Source organism: Lithobates pipiens, unplaced genomic scaffold (genome assembly GCF_037356315.1).
Source record: "Lithobates pipiens isolate NorthernLeopardFrog02 unplaced genomic scaffold, aLitPip1_a1.2 Scaffold_3, whole genome shotgun sequence".
NCBI classification, from domain to species: domain Eukaryota; kingdom Metazoa; phylum Chordata; class Amphibia; order Anura; family Ranidae; genus Lithobates; species Lithobates pipiens.
Window position 1 is genome coordinate 90749694 of NW_027507790.1, and position 22541 is coordinate 90772234.

The following is a 22541-nucleotide window of genomic DNA, read 5'->3' on the forward strand; positions in this document are numbered from 1 at the left end:
TACTCAGTATCCTCCTAAGGGTCCAAGAGTTTTTCCTTATTCTGACACTCCTGGACCTATGCAGGTGGATGCTATTAAAAGATCTATTACTACTCAGGAGAAAGAAAGACGACGTTCAGAAAACGTATGTCTTTATTGTGGAGACTCTGGACATTACGCAGTTAATTGTCCCAATAAATTTAAAAGAACAATTGCAGCAACGGATGTTACAGTATCTGAACAAATAAACTCAATTTATCAGTCCATCTCTCCTCTTCGTGACGAAAAAGGACTCCACCCTGCGTCCGTGTATTGACTATAGAGGTTTAAATAGGATCACAATTAAGAATCGCTATCCACTCCCACTGATTCCAGAAATGCTTGAGAGACTCCGCTCTGTCAAGCTCTTTACCAATACCAGATTTACGGGGGCATACAACCTTGTCCGCATTCGTCCCAGAGATGAATGGAAAACTGCTTTCAGAACCAGATATGGACATTTTGAGTCTTTGGTCATGCCCTTTGGGCTTTGCAATGCTCCTGCAACTTTTCAACATTTTATTAATGATGCCTTTCGAGATTTGCTTCATCAGTTTGTAATAGCATATTTGGGTGACATTCTCATTTTCTCTGATACTTTGTAAGAACACGGCAAGCATGTCTGTATTATTTTCGAGAGATTAAGGAGGAATCAACTTTACATCAAACTAGAGAAATGCGAGTTTGAACAAACTCAGATCCAGTTCTTGGGATACGTAATCTCTTCTGAAGGGGTAAGCATGGATCCTGATAAGATCAAAGCTGTTGTGGATTGGCCTGTCCCTAAGAATGTTAAAGAGATACAGCGATTTGTTGAATTTGCCAACTTTTACAGAAGATTTATAAGGAATTTCTCTAAAGTAATTGCTCCAATTAGACAGCTGACAAAGAAAGGGGTGCCCTTTTTGTGGTCACCTGAGGCACAGGCTTCCTTTAGTAAACTGAAAACTCTCTTCACTCCTGCACCAATACTGGTACATCCAGATCCAGAACTACCTTTCATCAGAGAAGTTGATACTTCTAATTCTGCTGTGGGAGCTATCCTTTCTCAGCGAATGGGAGAAAAAATGCAGCTTCATCCTTGTGCTTATTTTTCTCGACTGATGTCTTCAGCCGAGTCGAATTATGACATTGGAAACAAAGAGCTGCTGGTAATTAAGGAAGCATTTTCTGAGTGGAGGCATCTGCTGGAAGGACCTAAGCACCCTGTAACTGTTCTCACCGATCATAAAAATTTTGAATTTATTAGGTCTGCTAAAAGGTTATCATCTAGACAAGCACGTTGAACCCTTTTCTTTTCCAGGTTCAATTTTGTTATCTCATACCGCCCTGAGTCAAGGAATGGTAAGGCTGATGCCCTATCACGGATGTTGTCTGGGCCTCTCCAGGAAAGCACCTCTGAATGTAGAATCCTGCCTCAAAAGAACTTTCTAGGGGCCATGAGTTTGAAGACATTTCTTAATCTTCTCAAGGAGGGGTATGAGAATGACCCACTTCTTAATAATCCTCCTAAGGACATTAACCTCAAGTACAACAATGGTTTTTGGACTCAAGCGCATTGCCTCTATGTACCTGAATCAGTTCGGGTAGAAGCCCTCAGGTTGGTACACAACTCTAAACTTGCTGGTCATTTTGGGGTTTCTAAGACAGAAGAACTCTTATCACGTTCCTTTTGGTGGCCTGGGTACAAGAAAGATGTAAAGAGTTATGTGGCTTCATGTCTAACCTGTGCTCGCAATAAGGCACCTCGATCTTCTCCTCTGGGGTTACTTCTACCACTGCCTGTTACATCAAGACCATGGGGGGTCAATTTATATGGACTTTGTGGTTGACCTTCCTCTTTCAAAAGATGGCTCATTTTATTCCAGTTGAACATACTGCCAAACATACTGCTGAGGTAATGGTTAGAGAAGTTTTTAAACTTCATGGAATTCATGATGATGTGGTGTCTGACAGAGGGGTACAGTTTACCTCAAAATTTTGGAGAAGTTTTTGCTCAGCTTTGGGTGTAACAGTTAATCTGTTCTCGGCTTTACATCCGCAGTCTAATGGTCAGACCGAGAGGACCAATCAAACTCTGGAGCAATACCTTTGATGTTTCGTGAGTTATCTTCAGGATGACTGGGTGGACTACCTTCCTACGGCAGAGTTTGCTTATAATAACTCTAAACATAGCTCCACTTCCCACAGCCCATTTTTCTTAAACACCGGGTATCATCCAGTTTTTATTCCTGATCTCCCCATCTCAACTTCAATTCCTGCTGTTACCAACAGACTAACTTCATTACATGAGATCCAGGAGAAATTGACTGATACATTGAAGGAGGCGCAGGAATATTACAAGAAGGCCGCTGACAGACATCGTAGGTCTATTCCCACTTTTCACGTAGGTGAGAAAGTTTGGTTATTTACCAAAAATTTTAAAGTTCAAGTTCCATGTGCTAAGTTGGGTCAAAAGTTTATGGGACCTTTTGAGATTTCTGCTCAAATCAACCCGGTCACTTTTCGCCTAACTTCTTATGAAGATTCACCCTGTGTTTCATATATCGCTACTCAAACCATTTCATGAAAATACTTTTTCTGGAAGAATTCATCCTCCTCCTCCACCTGTTGAGGTACAGAGTGAAGACGAATTTGTGGTGGTAAAAATTCTTGACTCCAGGATCTCTAGGAACAAATTGCAATATTTGGTTCAATGGGAAGGATATGGGCCAGAAGAAAATTCTTGGGAGCCTGAAAAGAATGTTCATGCCCCTAAATTAACAAGGGAATTCCACCAGAGGTTTCCTCAGAAACCTGGCCCTAGGACATCCAGGGGATATCCTGGGAGGAGGGGAGTACTGTTAGGACCTGGGCTTGAACCTGGGACCTCGGCTGTTTCTGGCAGTGACTCTGCTTGCTGAGCCACCTGGAATGCCGGACAGCTCCTTGGACAGCTCCTTGGACAGCTCCTTGGACAATTCCATGAATGATCTTGTCTTGAATCTTGAACCCTTTGCTCCTCCCATGCACTTCCTGATTTAAGCCATGTCTCTGCACTTCCTGGTTGCCAGAATATTGTGCCTTTACCAGCCAATATCTTGCTCCTGTCTCTCCTGCTGCTGATCTTCACTACCATTCGTTACCGACATTTGGCTTGTTCCTCGACTATGCTTCTGCTGAATCCCAACCTGCAACTATTTGTTACCGACTTTTAGCTTGTTTCTCAATTACGCTTCTGCTTGATCCCTACCTTCTATATCTGCTACCAGACCCCGTCTTGCTCACCTCCTGGTGGGGCTATCCCGAGGACCGCGACCTGGCACTAACACGCAGCAAAGCCCATCTCCACCATTAGGAGCTCTGTTGAATACCGGTTAGTGCTTAGACCCCGCACCTCAGGTGAACCCATGTCATCAGCCAGGGTGACCTGTGTGAATACCTACTCTGCTGCTATAGCTACTGGCCTCTGAGCCTGACTCCAGACCGTGATACTGTCCTTCGCAGTGTGTCCCCCAGCTGACCTTGCTGGCATCTGTTGTAACAATGATCCAGTTTAAAGGACCTAAAGGGTGCGTGTTCTTCTCATGCTGAAAGATACTGTTATCAGTTGTGTTAGGAACTGTTTCCTCCACTGTGCAAGGGGCCCTTGCTGGAACTGCCGAATGTGCCAATGTGCCCAAGGGAGCATGGAAATGCATGAGGAGGTGGGTGGATATTGCTACTCTCAGGACCCTGTCCCTGACTGTCAACACCTTTGCTGGCAGAACTGAGACTGAGGCATTGGTCGTATTGAAGAGTACCCCCAGGTATACCAATTGCTGGGTTAGGGCAAGCTTGCTCTTCTTAATGTTGATCATCCAACCGAACTTCTGTAAGGCGTCGATAAGGATCTCCCTATGTGTCAGGAGTTCTCTCTGGTCCCTGGCCAATAGAAGGACATTTTCTAAATAATGATAGCCCCAAAGACCCTGCACTCTGAGCGGGGCTAATACTGCAATGAGAACCTTTGTAAATGTTCTGGGAGACATGTATAAGTTAAAGGGCAGGCTGGTAAATTGCAGGTGTTTGCAACCAATGGCAAACCTGAGATATCTCTGAAAAGAGTGCAGGATTGGGACAGGCATCCTGTAGATCCAAGGAAAGCATCTAATCACCTGGTTGTGCTGCCTGGATGATTGTGTGGATGGATTCCATCTTGAATTTTTCCAGAAGGTTAAAGCGGTTTAGCCATTTTAGATCTATGACTGGATGCCAGCCTCCGTCCTTTTTGCGGACCATAAACAGGATGGAGTATATCTTTCTGAAGATGGAACCTGTATCATGGCTTGCTGTGTTTGCAAGGTTTGTACATATTGTAGCATAACTGCTGCATTCTGTGGAGCCTCTGGGATCTTTGTGGTGGAGAAATGATCCAGAGGAGGGGCGCTGTGAAACTGCCAGAAATGGTCCCCGGTTGACTGTTGCCTTCACCCATAGATTTGTGCAATTCTCCACCCAGACATCTGCAAAAGGTACAAGCCTGGATCCTACTGCGAATGTCTGGGGTTGCACACCGGTTTGTTAGGCTCTTGTGGGACTTGAGGAAGGTAAATTGGGTACCCTTCCATCTGCCACCTGGCCCTCTGGTTTGTCTGTTGGATCTCTGCTCCCTGAACCTAGAGGAATGAGATTGGTTAGGAAAATATCTCGCTCGCCTCTGCTTCCTGTCCTGTGGAAGTATGCCTGACTTGCCCCCGATATTCTTGAGATGGCCGTTTTCCATCTTACTGCCAAATAAGGCCTTGCCGTCAAAAGGGATCTTGCCCCAATTCTGTTTTGATGATGCATCAGTGGACCAAGGCTTTAAACATGGGGCCCTTTTAGCTGTGACAGAGTGTAGCATAGCCCTGGCTGAACACTTGATCGTGTCTATATCCGCTTCACCAATGAAATCATATGACACCTTGAGTTCTTCTAGAGCCTGAATAATTTCAGCCCATGGCACCCCCACTTTTATGGCTGACTCAACATTTTGAATCCAAATCTTCAAGGCACTAGTCACCGAGCTGAGGGCTACAGCTGGACGACAGGCTGCCCCAGACGCTTGATACATTCTCTTCAAATCTAGATCTATCATCCTGTCCATTGCATCTTTAAAGGAGGTTGAATCCTCCATTGGGAGGGTAACTTTCTTGGCCAGCCTGACGACGGCTGTGCCAACCACCAGAGGGGAGTTAAGAAATTCTACATCTGCCTCCTGCATAGGATACAGCTCATGCAGCCTGTTGAATGAGAACCTTTTCTCAGTGTTCTGCCACTCTTGCTTAATGACGCCCTTAATTTCCTCCATGAAAGGAAAAAAAGATTGGCGCCTTCGGAGGAAAGAAAAATAGAATTTTGCCTTCTTGGGTGCTTCCTCTTCTTCCCATGCAATGGCCTGCTTGATTGCCTGGATATATGGATCTACCAGGGAGAAGCTAAATCCGAGCTGTCCTGGATCACTCTCTGAAAAGGAGGAACTGCTATCTTCCGCCTGTTGTGCAGATTCCACTGAGACAGTGCTGAAATGAGGAGCGCTACCTGCTGAGGTTCCTGGTTGATCCTCTACCAGAGCTTCCTGGCTGGGAAAACTAAGGGGCTGTCTAGCTGGAATAATGGATGTGACCTCAGATATGGAGTCTCATACCACGTTCTTCAGTAAGAATGACAGCTGTGCAGTCTCCTGCTCTCTGTCCACAGCAAACTCTTCCAGGCAGCCCCTACACACTAGCTTGTTGGGCATTGAGGCTCTTCCACAGGCACAGCAGGTCTTTTCATTAGGGTGCTGGTATTGCTCAGGAGAAGAGGAGGCGTGCCACCTCTTTTTTTTTACATCCTTTTGGAATGGGAGCGGTGCCTGTGGCTGAGCTTTCCTGAGGAGTCTCTTTTTTTTCTCTGGCTCTAGATCTTTGAGAGTGTGAGCGTGTGGGGGCAGAAGAAAATCAATGGCTCTATAGGGTGGATTGAGCAGCCAAACTAAATGTGCTCCATCCCCCAGGATGGCACAGTCGCTGAGCCATTGCCAGGGATCTGAGAAGGAAAGAAAAAAGAAAATAAAGTAAAGACAAACGATAAGACAAATAGGAAAGAAGAGCAAAAAAAAAGGGACAGCATACCCTAAATAGCACAAGTGGCCACAACAAACAACATAAAAGCAATAGCTGGCCCCCCCACACCTCTTCCCACAGTCACTTAGTAAATGGCAGATTTCGTCCCTAGTGTGGAAACACTGCAGGCCCCATCAAGACCCACAGAAGGGGCTCTCTAGGCTATAGCGCATTTAGCAGCCCGAGCCTTGGACCTCGTACTGGGAGAGGCTCAATCCAGCCAGATACTGTACAGAGGCAGAGGTGGGGACATAACACTGCTTACTTCATCACTGGTGCATTGAGGTATGAGGAAAAAAGAAGAATGGGCTGGCGGCTAACTACAGTGCCTTACCTATTTTGTTACATTACAGCCTTTGGTTCAATATTTTTTTTATCTGAATTATATGTGATGGATCAGAGGGATGAGCTTTGAGTTCGAGTCGGACTCATGTTCGACTCGAACGTTGCCTGTTCAGCGAACAGTGAACAATTTGGGCTGTTCGCGGCAAATTCGAAAAGCCGGAACACCCAGTACAAGTCTATGGGAGAAATCTAAAGTGCTAATTTTAAAGGCTAATATGCAAGTTACTGTCCTAAAAAGTGTTTGGGGACCTGGGTCCTGCCCCAGGGAACATGGATCAATGCAAAAAAAAGTTTTAAAAACGGCCATTTTTTTTCAGGAGCAGTGATTTTAATAATGATTAAAGTGAAACAATAAAAGTGTAATATTCCTTTAAATTTCGTACCTGGGGGGTGTCTATAGTATGCCTGTGAAGGGGCGCATGTTTCCCGTGCTTAGAACTGTCCTTGCACAAAGTGTAATTTCTGCAGGAAAAAGTCTTTTAAAATCACTTGCGGCGTAATACAGAGAACACTCAATGAGTGCTCTCTGTATTACGGGAGCCGACAATTCATTCATTGATAAAAAAAAAAAAAGCATAGGTTTCCCCTAAATTCAATTACCAGGCCCTTCAGGTCTGGTATAGATATTAAGGGAAACCCCGCTTCAAATAAAAAAAATTGACGTGGGGGTCCCCCTAAATATCCATACAGACCCTTTATCCGAGCACGCAACCTGGCAGGCCGCAGGAAAAGAGGGGGGCGAGAGAGCGCCCCCCCCTCCTGAACCGTACCAGGCCTCATCCCCACAACCCTGGTCGGTGGTTGTGGGGGTCTGCGAGCGGGGTGCTTATCAGAATCTGGAAGCCCCCTTTAACAAGGGGACCCCCAGATCCCGGTCCCCCCGTTTGAAATGGTAAGGGGGTACAAAAGTACCCCTACCATTTCACAAAGAAAGTGTAAAAAATGGTTAAATAAGACAAACACACTTTTGAAAAATTCCTTTATTAAAAATAAAAAAAATAAAAAAAAGATTCTAGCGGTGGTAATCCACTCTTGCTATCCAGCGACGGATGATCATCTCTCCGGGGTTCAGCAATGGCTGATCTGATCCAGCGACGGGTGATTTTCAGTCCAGCGCAGTCCATCCATGCATCCATCTTCTGTCTCCACTGAGGAGACACTGCGGGGAGCCCAGCACCTGACGTTTCTTATATTAGGAGGGCGGGGCCACCCGTCACCTGACCCCGCCCCCTCTGACGCTAGCGAGGGAAGCCAGGGGTTCCCCAATGATGTATGGGTGACCCCGCCCCCCTCTGATGTAACGCAGGTTTCCGTTACAGTTCTAAGCACGGGAAACATGCGCTCCTTCACATGCATACTATAGACACCCCCCAGGTATGACATTTAAAGGAATATTACACTTTTATTGTTTCACTTTAATCATTATTAAAATCACTGCTCCTGAAAAAACTGCAGTTTTTAAAACTTTTTTTGCATTGATCCATGTCCCCTGGGGCAGGACCTTTTTTAGGACAGTAACTTGCATATTAGCCTTTAAAATTAGCACTTTAGATTTTGAACGTTTGATTCCCATAGACTTTAATAGGGTTCTAAAGTTCGCACGAAGTTTAGGTCTGTTCGCAGGTTCTGGTGTGAACCGAACAGGGGGGTGTTCGGCTCATCCTTAATCAGAACACAATAGTCTAAGTTGGTTAAGTTAAATTAGAAAAATAAATACATAAATATATACATAAAACTATGTTTCAGAAATAAAAAAACTGATAATTGGCACGTGTGTATGTATTCACCCTCTTTGTTATGAAGCCTATAAAAAGCTCTGGTGCAACCAATTACCTTCAGAAGTCCCATAATTAGTGAAATGATGCCCACCTGTGTGCAATGTAAGTGTCGCATGATCTGTCATTACATATACACATCTTTTTGAAAGGCCTCAGAGGCTGCAACACCAATGCAAGAGGCACCACTCACCAAACACTGCCATGAAGACCAAGAAACTCTCCAAACAAGTTAGGGACAATGTTGTTGAGAAGTACAAGTCAAGGTTAGGTTATAAAAAAATATCCAAATCTTTGCTGATCACTAGAGTGCCATCAAATCTATCATGACCAAATTGAAAGAACATTGCACAACAGAAAACCTGTCAAGAGAAGGCAGCACACCAATAAATGTATTGGCATGGCCTAGTCAAAACCCAGACCTCAATCCAATAGAAAATCTGTGATCAGACTTAAAGATTGCTGTTCACAAGCGCAAACCATCCAACTTGAAGGAGCTGGAGCACTTTTGCAAGGAGGAATGGGCAAAAATTCCAGTGGTAAGAAGTGGCAAGCTCATAGAGACTTATCCAAAGCGACTTGGAGCTGTGATAGCCGCAAAAGGTGGCTCTACAAAGTATTGACTTAAGGGGGGTGAATAGTTATGCACATTGACTTTTTCTGTTATTTTATCCTATTTGTTGTTTGCTTCACAAAAAAAAATCTTCAAAGTTGTGGACATGTTATTTAACCACTTCAGCCCCGGACCATTTTGCTGGCCAAAGACCAGACCACTTTTTGCGATTCGGCACTGCGTCGCTTTAACTGACAATTGCGCGGTTGTGCGAGGTGGCTCCCAAACAAAATTGACGTCCTTTTTTTCTCCACAAATAAACAAAAATAGAGCGACAATTTTGAACTTTTTGTTATAATAAATATCCCCCAAAAATATATAAAAAACGTTTTTTTCCCTCAGTTTAGGCCGATACGTATTCTTCTACATATTTTTGGTAAAAAAAAATCGCAATAAGCGATTATTGATTGGTTTGCGCTAAAGTTATAGCGTTTACAAGATAGGGGATAGTTTTATGGCATTTTTATTACTAATTTTTTTTTACTAGTAATGGCGGTGATCAGCGATTTTTATTGTGACTGCAACATTATGGCAGACACATTGGACATTTTTGACACATTTTTGGGACCATTGTAATTTATACAGCAATCACTGCTATACAAATGCAGTGATTCCTGTGTAAATGACACTGGCAGTGAAGGGGTTAACCAGTAGGTGGCAGTGTAGGGGTTAAGTGTTCCTAGGGGTGTGTTACTAACTGTTGGGGGCTGGGCTTTCTTTTAGTGAACACTGATCTCTGCTCCAATCACATGGAGCAGAGATCAGTGTCACTTGTTGCTAGGCAGATAGGGGAGATGCTGTTTACAAGGTTATCTCCCAGTTCAGCCGCCCCATGAGACGATCATGGGTATGCCCGCGGCGATCGAGTCTGCGGGACCCGCGACTGGACTCATGGGGGTCCCGACCAGCATGCGAGCGTGCCGTTGGTGGCGCGCTCACGATGGCAGGGTGGCATTTAAGATTGGACATACCTGTACGCCAATATGCCTGCCTGTGCCATTCTGCCAACGTACATCAGCGTGCGCTGGTCGGGAAGTGGTTAAATTATGCAAATCCTCAAACAACCCATGTTAATTCCAGGTTGTGAGGCAACAAAACACGAAAAAACACGAAAAATGCCAAGGTGGGTGAATATTTTTGCAAGGCACTGTATGCATTCATAAAAACACAGGCTGCATAAAATAGAGTCTGGCGTACTTTATGTCAGCTGTAGTTACATTCAATAGTTTAAAGTAGTCTTAAAATACAATTAAACTATAACAATACAGCAACATTGCTAAGACCCTTGGTGCCCATCAAGCGACCTGCTAGCACGAAGTGTTAGGCCTGCTGTGTTCTAGATTCCTAATCAGTTCTGGAGCACAGCTGGTTGTATGCTGAGCGATAGCAGCTCCAGCAGCCTTTAGCATTGGAACAGCAACAAGCCTAGATGTACCCTCCAACCTGATGGGTTAAACATAGACATAGGCCTTAACTGTTTTCTTACAAATTTTTAAGATCTTGAATATATCTTGCACTTAATAATATATCATTTTTTTCTGCCCTTGGGGTATGCATAGTGTGTGTTTAAACCAACTGGCACTATTTGTACTTACACTATGTATCCCACCAATATATAATTAAATCCACATCCTCATAGCTCTGTATGTGGATTAAGATTATTTTGAAAAAAGGTCATCACCAAATTATCATCAATCACTTCAAATAAAACATTTTCTCTATATCTATATACCTTAATTTTAAGAATAATCCAGATATCACTTCATGGCATCTAATTATTATTTTTATTCTTCACTTAATCGCTTTTACATTTTTAAAATTGTTTAAAAACTTGCATACTATATAGGGATTAATACATATTACATACTAAGTAAGGTATCCTTGTTTTTAGGTTTATACAAATATAATAGCAAACTTTAATGTGTTTTTTACATGTAATTTTATTATTGGTATAGCATGCAGTGTCCCTGTGATGATCATTCACGGTAAAACACGGGCGGTCAGAGAACAAACACGGAAGAGATTACCAGCATGTGCAATTGGGAAGATGAGGAATTGATATGGGTAATGTGAGGTACCATAAAATAATTGATTTTGCCACATACATTATATAGACCAACCAAAAATGGGCGCGGTCACGTGACAAAGTTTAGGGATTACCACATGCTATATAAACCAGAAGGTGTAGCAAGATGGCGCTGCTCCAGATGACATCTTGTCATCTATATGACAAAACACATAGGGCGGAGCATCTAGCGACTTTGTGTCACTTCTGGTTTCGAGCCGTGGAAGGCAAATCGCCACGGCTTTCTGATTTTAAAAGGCAGTGTATTCATTGAGACAATGTGAATACATTTTTATTATTGTTCACTACCAATAAATCTATTCCTAAAATGGAATTATGCTATGGAAGTGTCTCTTTCCTATATGTGGGTGATACGGAGCAGGAATTAAAAGAGAAAGAAAAACTGACACCGCAAGCATGGATCTGGAGATTGCTGCACAGCGGCAAATACTGTGAAAGTGAGATGCCCCTGTGTGGTGTGATTTGTTCTGGTGAGTGCAATACTTATAGGGGTCACTATAAGGGTCCTGAAGGCACAGATTTGAAGAGCACTTGTCACTTTATATTTTAAAATTTAGATTTTTACTAATGGACAATATATGATGACGGTTTATTTATTTGTTCACATGAGTTGCTTATGAGCACGGTATCAATTTGGAATACGTGTGATACCAGCACTGAATTATACCATTGTACCACTTTGTACTTGGCACTTTGTGCACACTTGTATTTATGTATGTAGGATTTTTTGTGTTCAATCCATTTGATATGAGAGTTATGTTTACACTTCAGAACAAAATCTGACACAGGGTCACATAGTGTGGAGAGAGTGTCGCATTGACATATCTTCAACTCACGTAGGAATTGCCACACATGAACAGCGCCACACCTACCTTTTGTTATTTTTTTACTTACAGATTACTATCTGTTAACATATAGTAGTACATGCTGTATGTTTTCGAATAAGGCATCCCAAAACTGCAGAATTGTATTTTGAAGACATTAATAAACATATAACTTATGATACAGGAAGGGCTTGGTTACTTTTACAAGATGTAGTATTGAAAACACACATTTCCTCCTCTATATATGTGTTGTTGTATTAAATAACAACAGCCTTGCAAATGTCACCTAGATTTAGGAGTGTGAAACGTGCCGTTAGCCAAGCTTGGTCTGTTTGGTTCGAGATTAACACTGTGATCGTTAAGGTCAGAAAATGTAGTTTATTAAATTGATAAACTCTCTCATGTGGGGAAAAGGGAACTTCAATCTTATCTAATGTAGATAATGGTAATTTTTGCTTTAGTTAGCAAGAATGAAAAAGCATCTGAAGATTGATACAAAATAGAGCTGTAGATATTCCACTTATGTAGAAAGATTAGGCTCTCACTTCTGTGATTAGGAAGAGTGGAATACTTCATGGTAAGTTTGCTTTGTCTGCTTTCAAGTGAATTATGATGCTTCAAAAGTATGTTTAGCAACAAGATTTGCCATCAAAAGGGCAGAAATGAAACAGCTTGATTGCTTTCTAATATAGAAGAACAATCATACCATACATTTTTGATTTCAATATTCTAAATCCTTGCTCACAAAGCCTGTTAAGGAAAACTTAACAATACATGTTTTATAGCTTTTTTTTCCACAATCATCATGTGCTTGGTGTAAAACAATTTACGGTATCTAAGCATTTACTTTTTTGCTCAACTTCTAGTTTATATAGAGAGGACAGAAAGTTTCACCACTGAAGAAGACCTCCAAAATGTACTAATTTTATCTATCCAGCAAAATCTCAATGCAATTCAAAAAACAAACCCTTTTTGAGCAAAAGCAAATCCTATTACTGGGGTCCAAATAGTAAATGAGACAGAGAAGAAATTAAAAAATTACAGAATTAGTGTGTAGCTCCACTGCACAGTAGTGTTGATAAGTTTGAGTTATTCAAATATAACCCTGTATCCATTGGCACTAATGAGAAGAAACTGTTCTTGGGTTGAATCTGAGGGTTGTTCATCAAGCTATTGTAAATTTCATAAATTGCAAACGTTAATCTGAATCCAACTGATGTCAATGGGGGGGGCGATTCTAAAAAATCAAATCTAGCCATAGGCAAGGAATTGTCAATGAAAGGGCATGGGGTGCTAGGCATTGCCTTGGGGGGTTTAATGGGGAGAGGGTCCTCCTTTTTATGTTACTTTAAGGGCAATATTGAGAAAACGCCAATGCTTTTAATTACATGTTTGAGAGATGAGAAAGCGCCAGTGCTTTTAATTACATGCTTGAGAGATGCCTTTAAGTTGTATGCGGTGTTAGAAAATAGTATGATTATTTTTTATTGTGTCCGTGACACTTCGTTCTAGCTTTCAATAATTTGCATGTGTAATAAAATGTTTTCAAATTTTACATTATTGCTTGGCTTTAATGTAGATGTATATTCCTTATCCTGGAGTACAGTGCAGAACACAGTACTGGTATTCATAGACCATGTCCACCCATCCAATGATTGTGCATCCAGACGAATAAAAGTTAAAAACCATCAAGTGAAAAACATTAGTGATGTGCAAATCTTCTAAAAAACAGTTAAGTCCAGGAACAAGTGAAAATATTCAACTATCCACAAATCCATTAATGTATCTTGAAGAGACGACCAAGACACTTGTGCCCTTCACCACAAATAATGATGACCACTTACCAAATATGAAAGATCCCCACCACAGAGATCAGCTAGGAATGTAATTTACAGGCCTCCAGAAATTCATTAATGTCAATAACATGACACCAACTTTACAGTTCCAGTGATTCCAAGGATCAGCATGCCAGATCAGGCTGAATCCACACTTATTGAGGAGAAAAGAGGCCTCACATAGGACAACTGTCAACAATTGGCAGGTACTTACAGAGGTAAAAGGAAATACAGCATGTCACAGCCTGTACTGGTGCCTTGCCAATGGCCACATGGTGAGCATGCTGACATCACACGTTAAAGCGGTTGTATACTTTTTTTTTTACTTTTACCTACAGGTAAGCCTATAATAAGGCTTACCTGTAGGTAAAAGACATATCCAATGCAAGTTTAGGAGATATTCCCCTCGCAATGCGCCGTTCTAAGGTAAGTATTTCATAATGAGCTAGTATGTGGTGCATACTAGCTCATTATGCCTTTTCCCTTGCAGGTCAGAAAAAAAAATGTCAGCGTGTTTACTCCCGCTTTAAGCCCAGCCCAACATATTTTGCCGTCAAACAGCATCATCAGGGAGAGAGACAGGAGCCAACTTTTATATTGTTGCTTGAATATAGTTGTAAATTCCTTATCCTAGAGTCCAGTTCTGGACACAGTACAAAGTAAAAAGGCAAGAAAAGGAGATGCTGTCTTCATAAGGAGTGCTATACAAACATTTTGCAAAGGAAAACAGAAAACTTAAAGCCCAAGTAAAGCCAAAACGTTTTATGGGTGAGGAAGAGGCCTGCACCTGCCAATTCCTCAACTGGAATTGGCAGGGGCGGGCCTCATATATAAGCTGAGGTAACAGGTCACTGGGGTTGTTGTTGTTGTCAGCCGGGAGAAGTGGAGAATGGAGTACTAGACAGCAGCAGGGGGAGGGGTGCGCTGATTGCAGGAGGAGGCCCAGGGACAACTGTGAGGAAACTTCACCTTTACACGGTCATTGGTGAAGTCTTCATCATTACACGGGCACTGATGAGGAATTCCTGGAGCAGAGAGGCAAGAGAAGCTGTCAGAACATATGGTCCGGTTAAGTTCTTCACCATGGACTCGGGGGAGAGAAATGTCGGCGAGTGTACCACAGTTGAGGGCTGAATGCGGAGGCATGCCAGGAAGTCTGTGAGGGAACTTCACCTTTACACGGTCATTGGAGAAGTCCTCATCTTTAAACAGTCATTGATGAGGAGTCCTGGATCAGAGAAGAGACTGTGGGGATTAGTGTAAAATTCATGTGGCCCGAGGGCGCAGGATTTGCAAGCTGTGCTGATTGGGAGCAGTAGTCCACTGTTCAACACCTGCTATTAAACTACTAGGCCTCTGGCCTAGTAGCAGCAACCAATCAGAGTCAGCATAAGAGACTATTTCGAGTGGGATCTTTTGCACATAGAAGAAGATGTGACAAAAAATTAAAGAGGAAGTAAACCCTGATGAGTTTACTTCCTCTTTCATTCCCTGCAAAGGCAAAGCATAATGGACTACTATGCATCGCATAGTAGCCCATTATGTGTCACTTACCTGACACAGGAGCCAGCGAAGTCGCCGCTGTCCCCTGTAGTCCGCCACATCCATCTTGTTGGTGGGGTCTCGCAGCTCCGCCGCTGTCATTCGGCGAAGCCGCGATGACGTCACTCCCGCGCATGGGAGCCGAAACGCGCGGCAGCTCCGTCGCTGAGAATACCGCGCTCAGTGCGCCTGTGCGCCGCTGTCTACGGCGCATGCGCCGTAGACAGCGTTGCCTGTTTTTCAGGCAAATATCTCCTAAACCATATAGGTTTAGGAGATATTTCTTGGACCTACAGGTAAGCCTTAATCTAGGCTTACCTGCAGGTCAAAGTGGTTTGTAAGGGTTTACAACCACTTTAATGTGCCCCAGTATAAGTTTTGTGCAGGAGGGAAGGATCTCTGGGAACTTCACCTTTACACGATCATGGGTGAGGTCCTCGGCTTTCAAGGTTATTGATGAGGAAGTCCTGGGAGCAATAATCTGCAGGAGTTATGCAGAGCAGGAGCAATAATCTGCATGGCGATGCAGGGAAGAGACTGTATCTGTTATCCATGTGAATCATTTCTTCAGACTCAAATTAAGTTCTAATATATAAATATGATAGCAAAGTATTTGATCTATGGGTATCCCATATACTCCTTTCCCCAACCAAGTTATACCCTCCAATAAACAAAAGCAAAGGAAATGACTGTTCATTGTCTCAGATGTGATATATGTAGGTCGGGCAGCAGGGTAATATGGTGGATGTTTGTTTCTAGAGGCAACTACACGGCTACAACAGTATCAATTATGAAATATGAATACATTTTAGTTCTAGTAGTTAAAAAGAAAACCGGACCAGGGTAGAAACCTGCTTTGCAATTCTAGGCTGATTTACAACTCTTTATGATAGCTTGGCAGGCCCTGGCCCAATGAAGGATTATAACACCCTGTTTTGATCTGGATACATTGAGCCTGACTGCTATAGGCTTGTGCAATTTGTTTCGTAATGAATCGAAATTCGGCCGAATTTTGCATCTTTCGGACATTCGGATGCATCCGAATGTCCGAATAAAGAAATAACAAATAACAACGAATACGAAAGAAATATAACGAATGAATTCGAATGAATTCGACATGATTCGGTAATTCTTTAAAGATCTATTGAAACAAAAGGTCAGCTCAAAGTAAATCTTATAGTCCAATCAGCTAATTAATTTTGTGCCGGAGGATGGATTACTGGCAAAGTGCATTCCTGAGAACTGAGTTAGAAGGGTGTTGTATTGTATTTGAGCCGAGGAGAAGAGACGTTGTCATTATGTGTGTTAAAAGATTCAATAAACAAACAACTTTCCAAACTACGAATCATTATCATGAATGTCTATACATACATAAATAGCGAATTTCAACGAATACGAACGAATGAATTCGACACTCTACGAATAATAACGAATTATCCGAAAACGTATTAACATAACATAACGAATATAACAGAACGAAATGATGTATTTTACGAATGACAACAAACCAAAACTAAACAAAATTTTCCATTGTGCACAAGTCTACTCTGCTAGAGGTCTGTTTTATGCTCATTCAGAAGTATTTTGAGACCGTGCAGACCCTGGGCTAAGTACTGTTTCTTTAATTTGATCTCATAAAGCTTTTTGTAGTAGGGGCTTATATGGAATGTGTCCGTTCTTTTTCTGGCCATTGACACACCATCTAAATATAATTTATTTGCTCCAGACTTGCAAATTCTGGAGAAATTAGGGTGCTACCATATTCCATATGAATCTCTACTCTGTTTGAGGTTCATCAGACCTCAGTATTATCACAATAGGAATATCTCCAGTGGGGCATAGACAAAAATAGAAACACATTTTTAGTAGAGTAAAGAAAGGATGGAACCTTTGACAATGTATTTAGAGTTATCTATGGCTTCCACATTACAGCTGTTAAACATATATTTTGTATGGGCATCAAAGAGACAGAAAGTGGAAAGAACCTCCCCAATGGGGAACAAAAATACAAATTGACAGATACTCCAGTACTTCTTTGCTCTGTTTAAAACACAAAAGCTGGATTTAGGCTTTAGGGTTCTGACAAACATCATGGTCTATTTTATCCCAAAAGAAAAATGAAAAAAATAAAATTAAAATTAAAATAGCACAACAAACATTTTCCTTGGAAACTGTAATAATACCGCCAATACTGAAAAGATAACATGTAAAGAACTCGATGAGCAGCTCTACTGTCAACCAATGAGGCTATTTTTACCTATTCACATATCATTATTTCTAGGCCACACAAATAAGAGTTTGACACTGGACCCCAAATCAAAGCAGTAAAGGTGAGGGATAGAGATCAGGCAATTCTCTGTGGCTCATTAAGCAGAATGCTTCAGCTAGCTGGGAAAAATAATAAAGTGGATCCTACTATCCAGCCAAACTGCATGGAAACAGATTAAATGACAATATTTAGCATCAAAATTTGAGCTAATATGTTCTCTTTAGTTTTGCTGCATAAATGTGTCTTAGATGGCGTTTTCTGCGGTGTGACATATGTGCCCACCACAATGCATGACTAAAATGTTTTTGTTCTTCATTTTAAATAACTAATTCATTCATATATGTGCAGTTCTATTAGTTTCATGTGTTTAATTATTTTATGGTGATAAAAAATATTTGGGCCACTTTACATTGCCCCACAAATAAAAAGATTGTCTGTGTTTTTTCTTCAAATTAAATTTTTCTTTTTCCCGTCTCCAGTTTCTCATGCAAATACCATACAGCTTCAATAGTGTGGTATAAAATGGATATAGTCCTTGCGAGCAGCTATGGTATATATAAAAAGAATAAAAATAAAAATTGAAATATTAGGTATAAACCTACTATATGTGTTTAGTAAATCACTCATACCCTGCACACTATCATATAATTGTGCTCTATTTAAAGTGGTTGTAAACCCTCCCCCACAACTTTGTCCCATGTAAATCAGCATAAAAAACCCTAATGAACACTGCTTGTAGATATCCCCTTACTTGCCTAGTATTGTTGTAATCCTTGCTGTTCTGTAGAATGAAGTCACTGAGCAAGCCCAGATCTTCCCTGATTTACGGCGCACTCTCTATGTCTTATCTATCTGTTATCAGGACTTCCTACGGCACAACACTGAACTCTGCTAATCACTCACAGCTTCCATGTGACCATGTGACCTCACATACAGTCTAAACTGCAGCTATTACTGCAGTCTTATCAGCTGAAGCTGATAAGTCTGACAAAGGGAAACATTAGACATTGGCACAAGTAAATAGTATGAAATAAACAAGTAAGCTATGAACAGGGAAGCAGGGTTGCCATAGGAATGTTGGATTGAGAAGGAGGCTTGGTTAACAGTACAGGAAGTGCTCAATGTAAGGGCGGAAATACACTCCACTGTGGACTCAGAAAACAATACTTAAGATGGCGCTGCCTAACCTCTGGAAACAAGTTTTTTAAAGTTTCTTTAAACAGTAAGTAATATGCAATTTGGGCTGGATTACAGTGGCTATAGTCTGATAATGACTTATTATAAATGAAATGAAAAGAAGCATCAGAGTGGGAGAGTTTACTTCCTCTTTAATAAAGAAAAAACAATTACTGCCACGCTTTACCTTCACTATATAAACCTCCTATTAGATCATAAAACCATGATGACAAAAGTGAATAAAAAACATCATACGGTCCTTGTGTACTTAGTTGTAACATAAGTGAAAAATATATAACATAAAAGTTCATAAAGTCAGTCAATGCGTTTATAACCACACTATGCACTTGCACTAATCCTTATAAAGTGTATTTCAAATAAAACAGCTCTTAGCCCTTTTGTTTGTAGAGAATTCCGATCGGACAAAGTGCCACGCATACTCAGATCAAATTACGACACCAAAGCTATTGGCTACTAGCCGCAACGTAGTCCCGTCGCAAGGCACGAATGTCATAACATTCCGAACGATCAGATTTTCCGGCAACTTTGTCCGACCGTGTTTATGCAACACTACTTTCGGACAAAATCTGTCGGAAAAAATCAGACCGACCGTGTGTAAAAGGGCTTACAGATACGCACTCACTATATTCTGGTGCATCCAGCGCACCACACTGTATCTCGCGTACACTGGTATAAGTACCATGCGGTGTAGCTCAGAGAGCATCATGCTGTCATCAAAGTCCCTCCCCACAGGGACACGTGATTTCCTGAAGAATTTATTTACAGATTTATTCTATTCGGACACTTTTTAGTGTGTCTGCATAGTGTGGTTATAAACACATAAGCTGACTTTATGAACTCATATTTTATATATTTTTCACTTAAGTTACAACTAACTACAGGAGGGCATGTTTTTTTCATGCAGTTATTTTTATTCAGTTTTGTTATAATGATTTTATTAATATAATAGGAGATTTATATAGTGAAGCAACAATTGTTTTTGCTGTTTTGTTTTAGCTTCAATAGTGTACTGTGACTAGTAACTTGAAGTCACATTTACCTGTTTTTGCATAGTATTATGCAGGTGCCCTGTCCCTACGTGTTATGCCAGTTTGAATGTGACCACAGCATTGTAGAATTTAACAAGAGGTTACCCACAAATTTATTTACAGATTTATCTTATTTGGACACTTTTTAGTACATGTGCATAGTGTCGTTATAAATGCATGGACTGACTTTTTAAACTCTTATGTTGTATATTTTTTACTTAAAGGGTAACTCTACTTTACTGGGAAAAAAAATAGCAAATAAAAAAAAACACAAATTATATTGTAATAGACTGTTTTAAAAAAAATATCTTTCCATTTCAATCTGCAGCACTGTAATTCTCTATAAAATGCAATATGGCTACCTGGAGGTGTTCTGTACACATATGGTGTACAGAACGCCCGCCGGGTATGTCATTTCTTGCTTGTGTGACTGACTCACTGATTTTCCCAGAAGTCTTCACTAAGATACAGATGTTTGGCATTCCTTGCAATACCATTTAAAATCCCATCTAAAGGGATGCAGACCCGTCCAAATTGGGCCCAAAGTGTCAATATTTTGTGTGGCCACCATTATTTTTCCCCATTGCCTTAACCCTCTTGGGCATGTAGTTCACCAGAGCTTCACAGATTGCCAATGGAATCCTCTTCCACTCCTCCATAACGACATCATGTAGCTGGTGGATGTTGAAGATCCTGCGCTCCTCTACCTTCCGTTTGAGGATGCCCCACAGATGCTCAATAGGGTTTTGGTTAGTAGACATGCTTGGCCAGTCCATCATCTTTACCTTCAGTTTCTTTAGCAAGGCTACACTATTTGGGAATTATTTCCTTCTATATACCACACAGGTAAGTCTGGGAAGGATACCCAGACTACAAGACCAGCATAGAAGAGCCATCATCCATCTTAGAGAGTAACTAGCTGGGCCAAAGAGAGTAAGACCCATAGAGGTAGTCAGAACTATCCACTTGAGAGAGCCACCAGCCAGGCTAACCATCGGACAGCTAACTGTACTGTTTTGGTGACCAGTGACACCAATACTAGTAATCAGTGCTATAAAAATGCACTGATCGCTGTATAAATGGCACTGGCAGGGAACGGGTTAACACTAGTGGTGATCAAAGGGTTAAGTGTTCTCTAGGGAGGTGCTTTCTAACTGTCAGGGAGCGGACTAACTGGAAGTAGAGGGAGTTTGCTGTTCCTGACCACCAGGAACAGCTGATCTCTCTTCTCCTCCTCTGTTGGAATGGGGATCCGCCTTGTTTAAATAGGCATATCTCCGCTCTGCCTTTCTGTACTGGTTATGCGGGTAGCCGGTGGACATTGGGTTCTGCCAAACTCACGCAGCAGTCGCACGCCTCAGGTGGCTGTATCTAATGCACAGATCGATGTATAGGTTTGTCGGCTCACGCAGCCAGGCCACCCTACCGCAGTATATGTGCGGTGGTAGGTCTGGAAGTGGTTAAACAGCTTTGTACATGGTACTGTGAAGCTATAACCCCCAAATTTGACAGTGTGTATTAAAGTGACTCTGTAACAAAGTGTCTAACATAGCCCAGAAGAACCCACCCCGGGGAAGATCTCCCATGTGAACCTTGCTTGGTACCCAACGAGGAGGGAAACATGGAGGACGTGACTTACAACCACCACCTTACCCCCTGTATTTTATTAAGCTTATATTTTGATATATTTTTGCAGTCAATCCCTTAAACTATTTTTTCATATGGCTTCCACATGAGTACATGCTTGATCTTCCATATTTTTAGGTAGGGATCTGCTGAAGAAATACTAGAGGCAGGTAGATTCACTACTGCTATGACTCTCCCTTACTAACATCTGTTTAGATTAGCTGCAAGTCTTCCAGAAAGTGCATATTTTTAATGAGCTGACTAACTTATGGGGATGATTTACTAAACACTTAGAGACTGTTCAATTTGCTAAATTATTGTTCACTGAGCTTAGTTAATCAGATGAAGCTGTTTTCAGTTCAATCATCCAATCATATGTGAAAAAAATCCTGTTTTTGTTGTTTTCCTTGCACAAGATTAGACATCGAATGTAAATGCAGCTTTACTGTATTTTTTTTGACTCAATGCACATTCACTTTGTAAAATATCTATCCCTTTAGTTAATCAAACCCCTCCAACTTCATTCCCATTGTAAGAATAAGCTGTAAAGCTGCAAAGCTGTAAAGCACAGCAGAAATACCAGTGTTTGAAATGAGCAAATATTTTTTCCCACTTTTACATAAATTACAACCTGTATATATAGTACTAGCACGGCTCTTAAAATTGAATAACACATTAATAAGACTATTTACATCAAGTGGAGCTCTCCTACAAAAATATAAAAAAAAAAAAAATTGAAAGACAATGCATTCCCTGGATAATGATATCTTCATTATATTTCCAATCTCTAGGAAAAATAAAAAAACGACACTCACAAAGAAGAGCAAAATATTGTATTCTTTATCAGAAGAAACTGACATGGGCATCATTTTGCTTGGGTAATCAGCTTTCTGTCTCAGATAATATTACATCTACAGGTCCAGTCTTTTTCTCTTTTTTCATTATAAATCAGTAACCCATGGTTTCTATCTTCCTATAACTGAAAAACAGAAAACTTCTCACCTTCACCTTACTCCTGGTCAAACAAAATTCACCTCTAAAACATGAAGGGCAATGCCTTGTGTAAACATATACATATTTATATGGTGTTCATGCACATGCAGTACTCTGCCACTGTTAAAAATTCATCATTATGCGTTAGCAAAATTGCCAATTTTTCAGAGCCACTGACCAGAAAAAGGAGCAAATTATAAAATCTAGACAGGGATATTGTAAAATAGATCTATTTTCTGTTCCCTTTTCACTCTGCTAAAATCTTCAGTGGAACTGCTTGGAG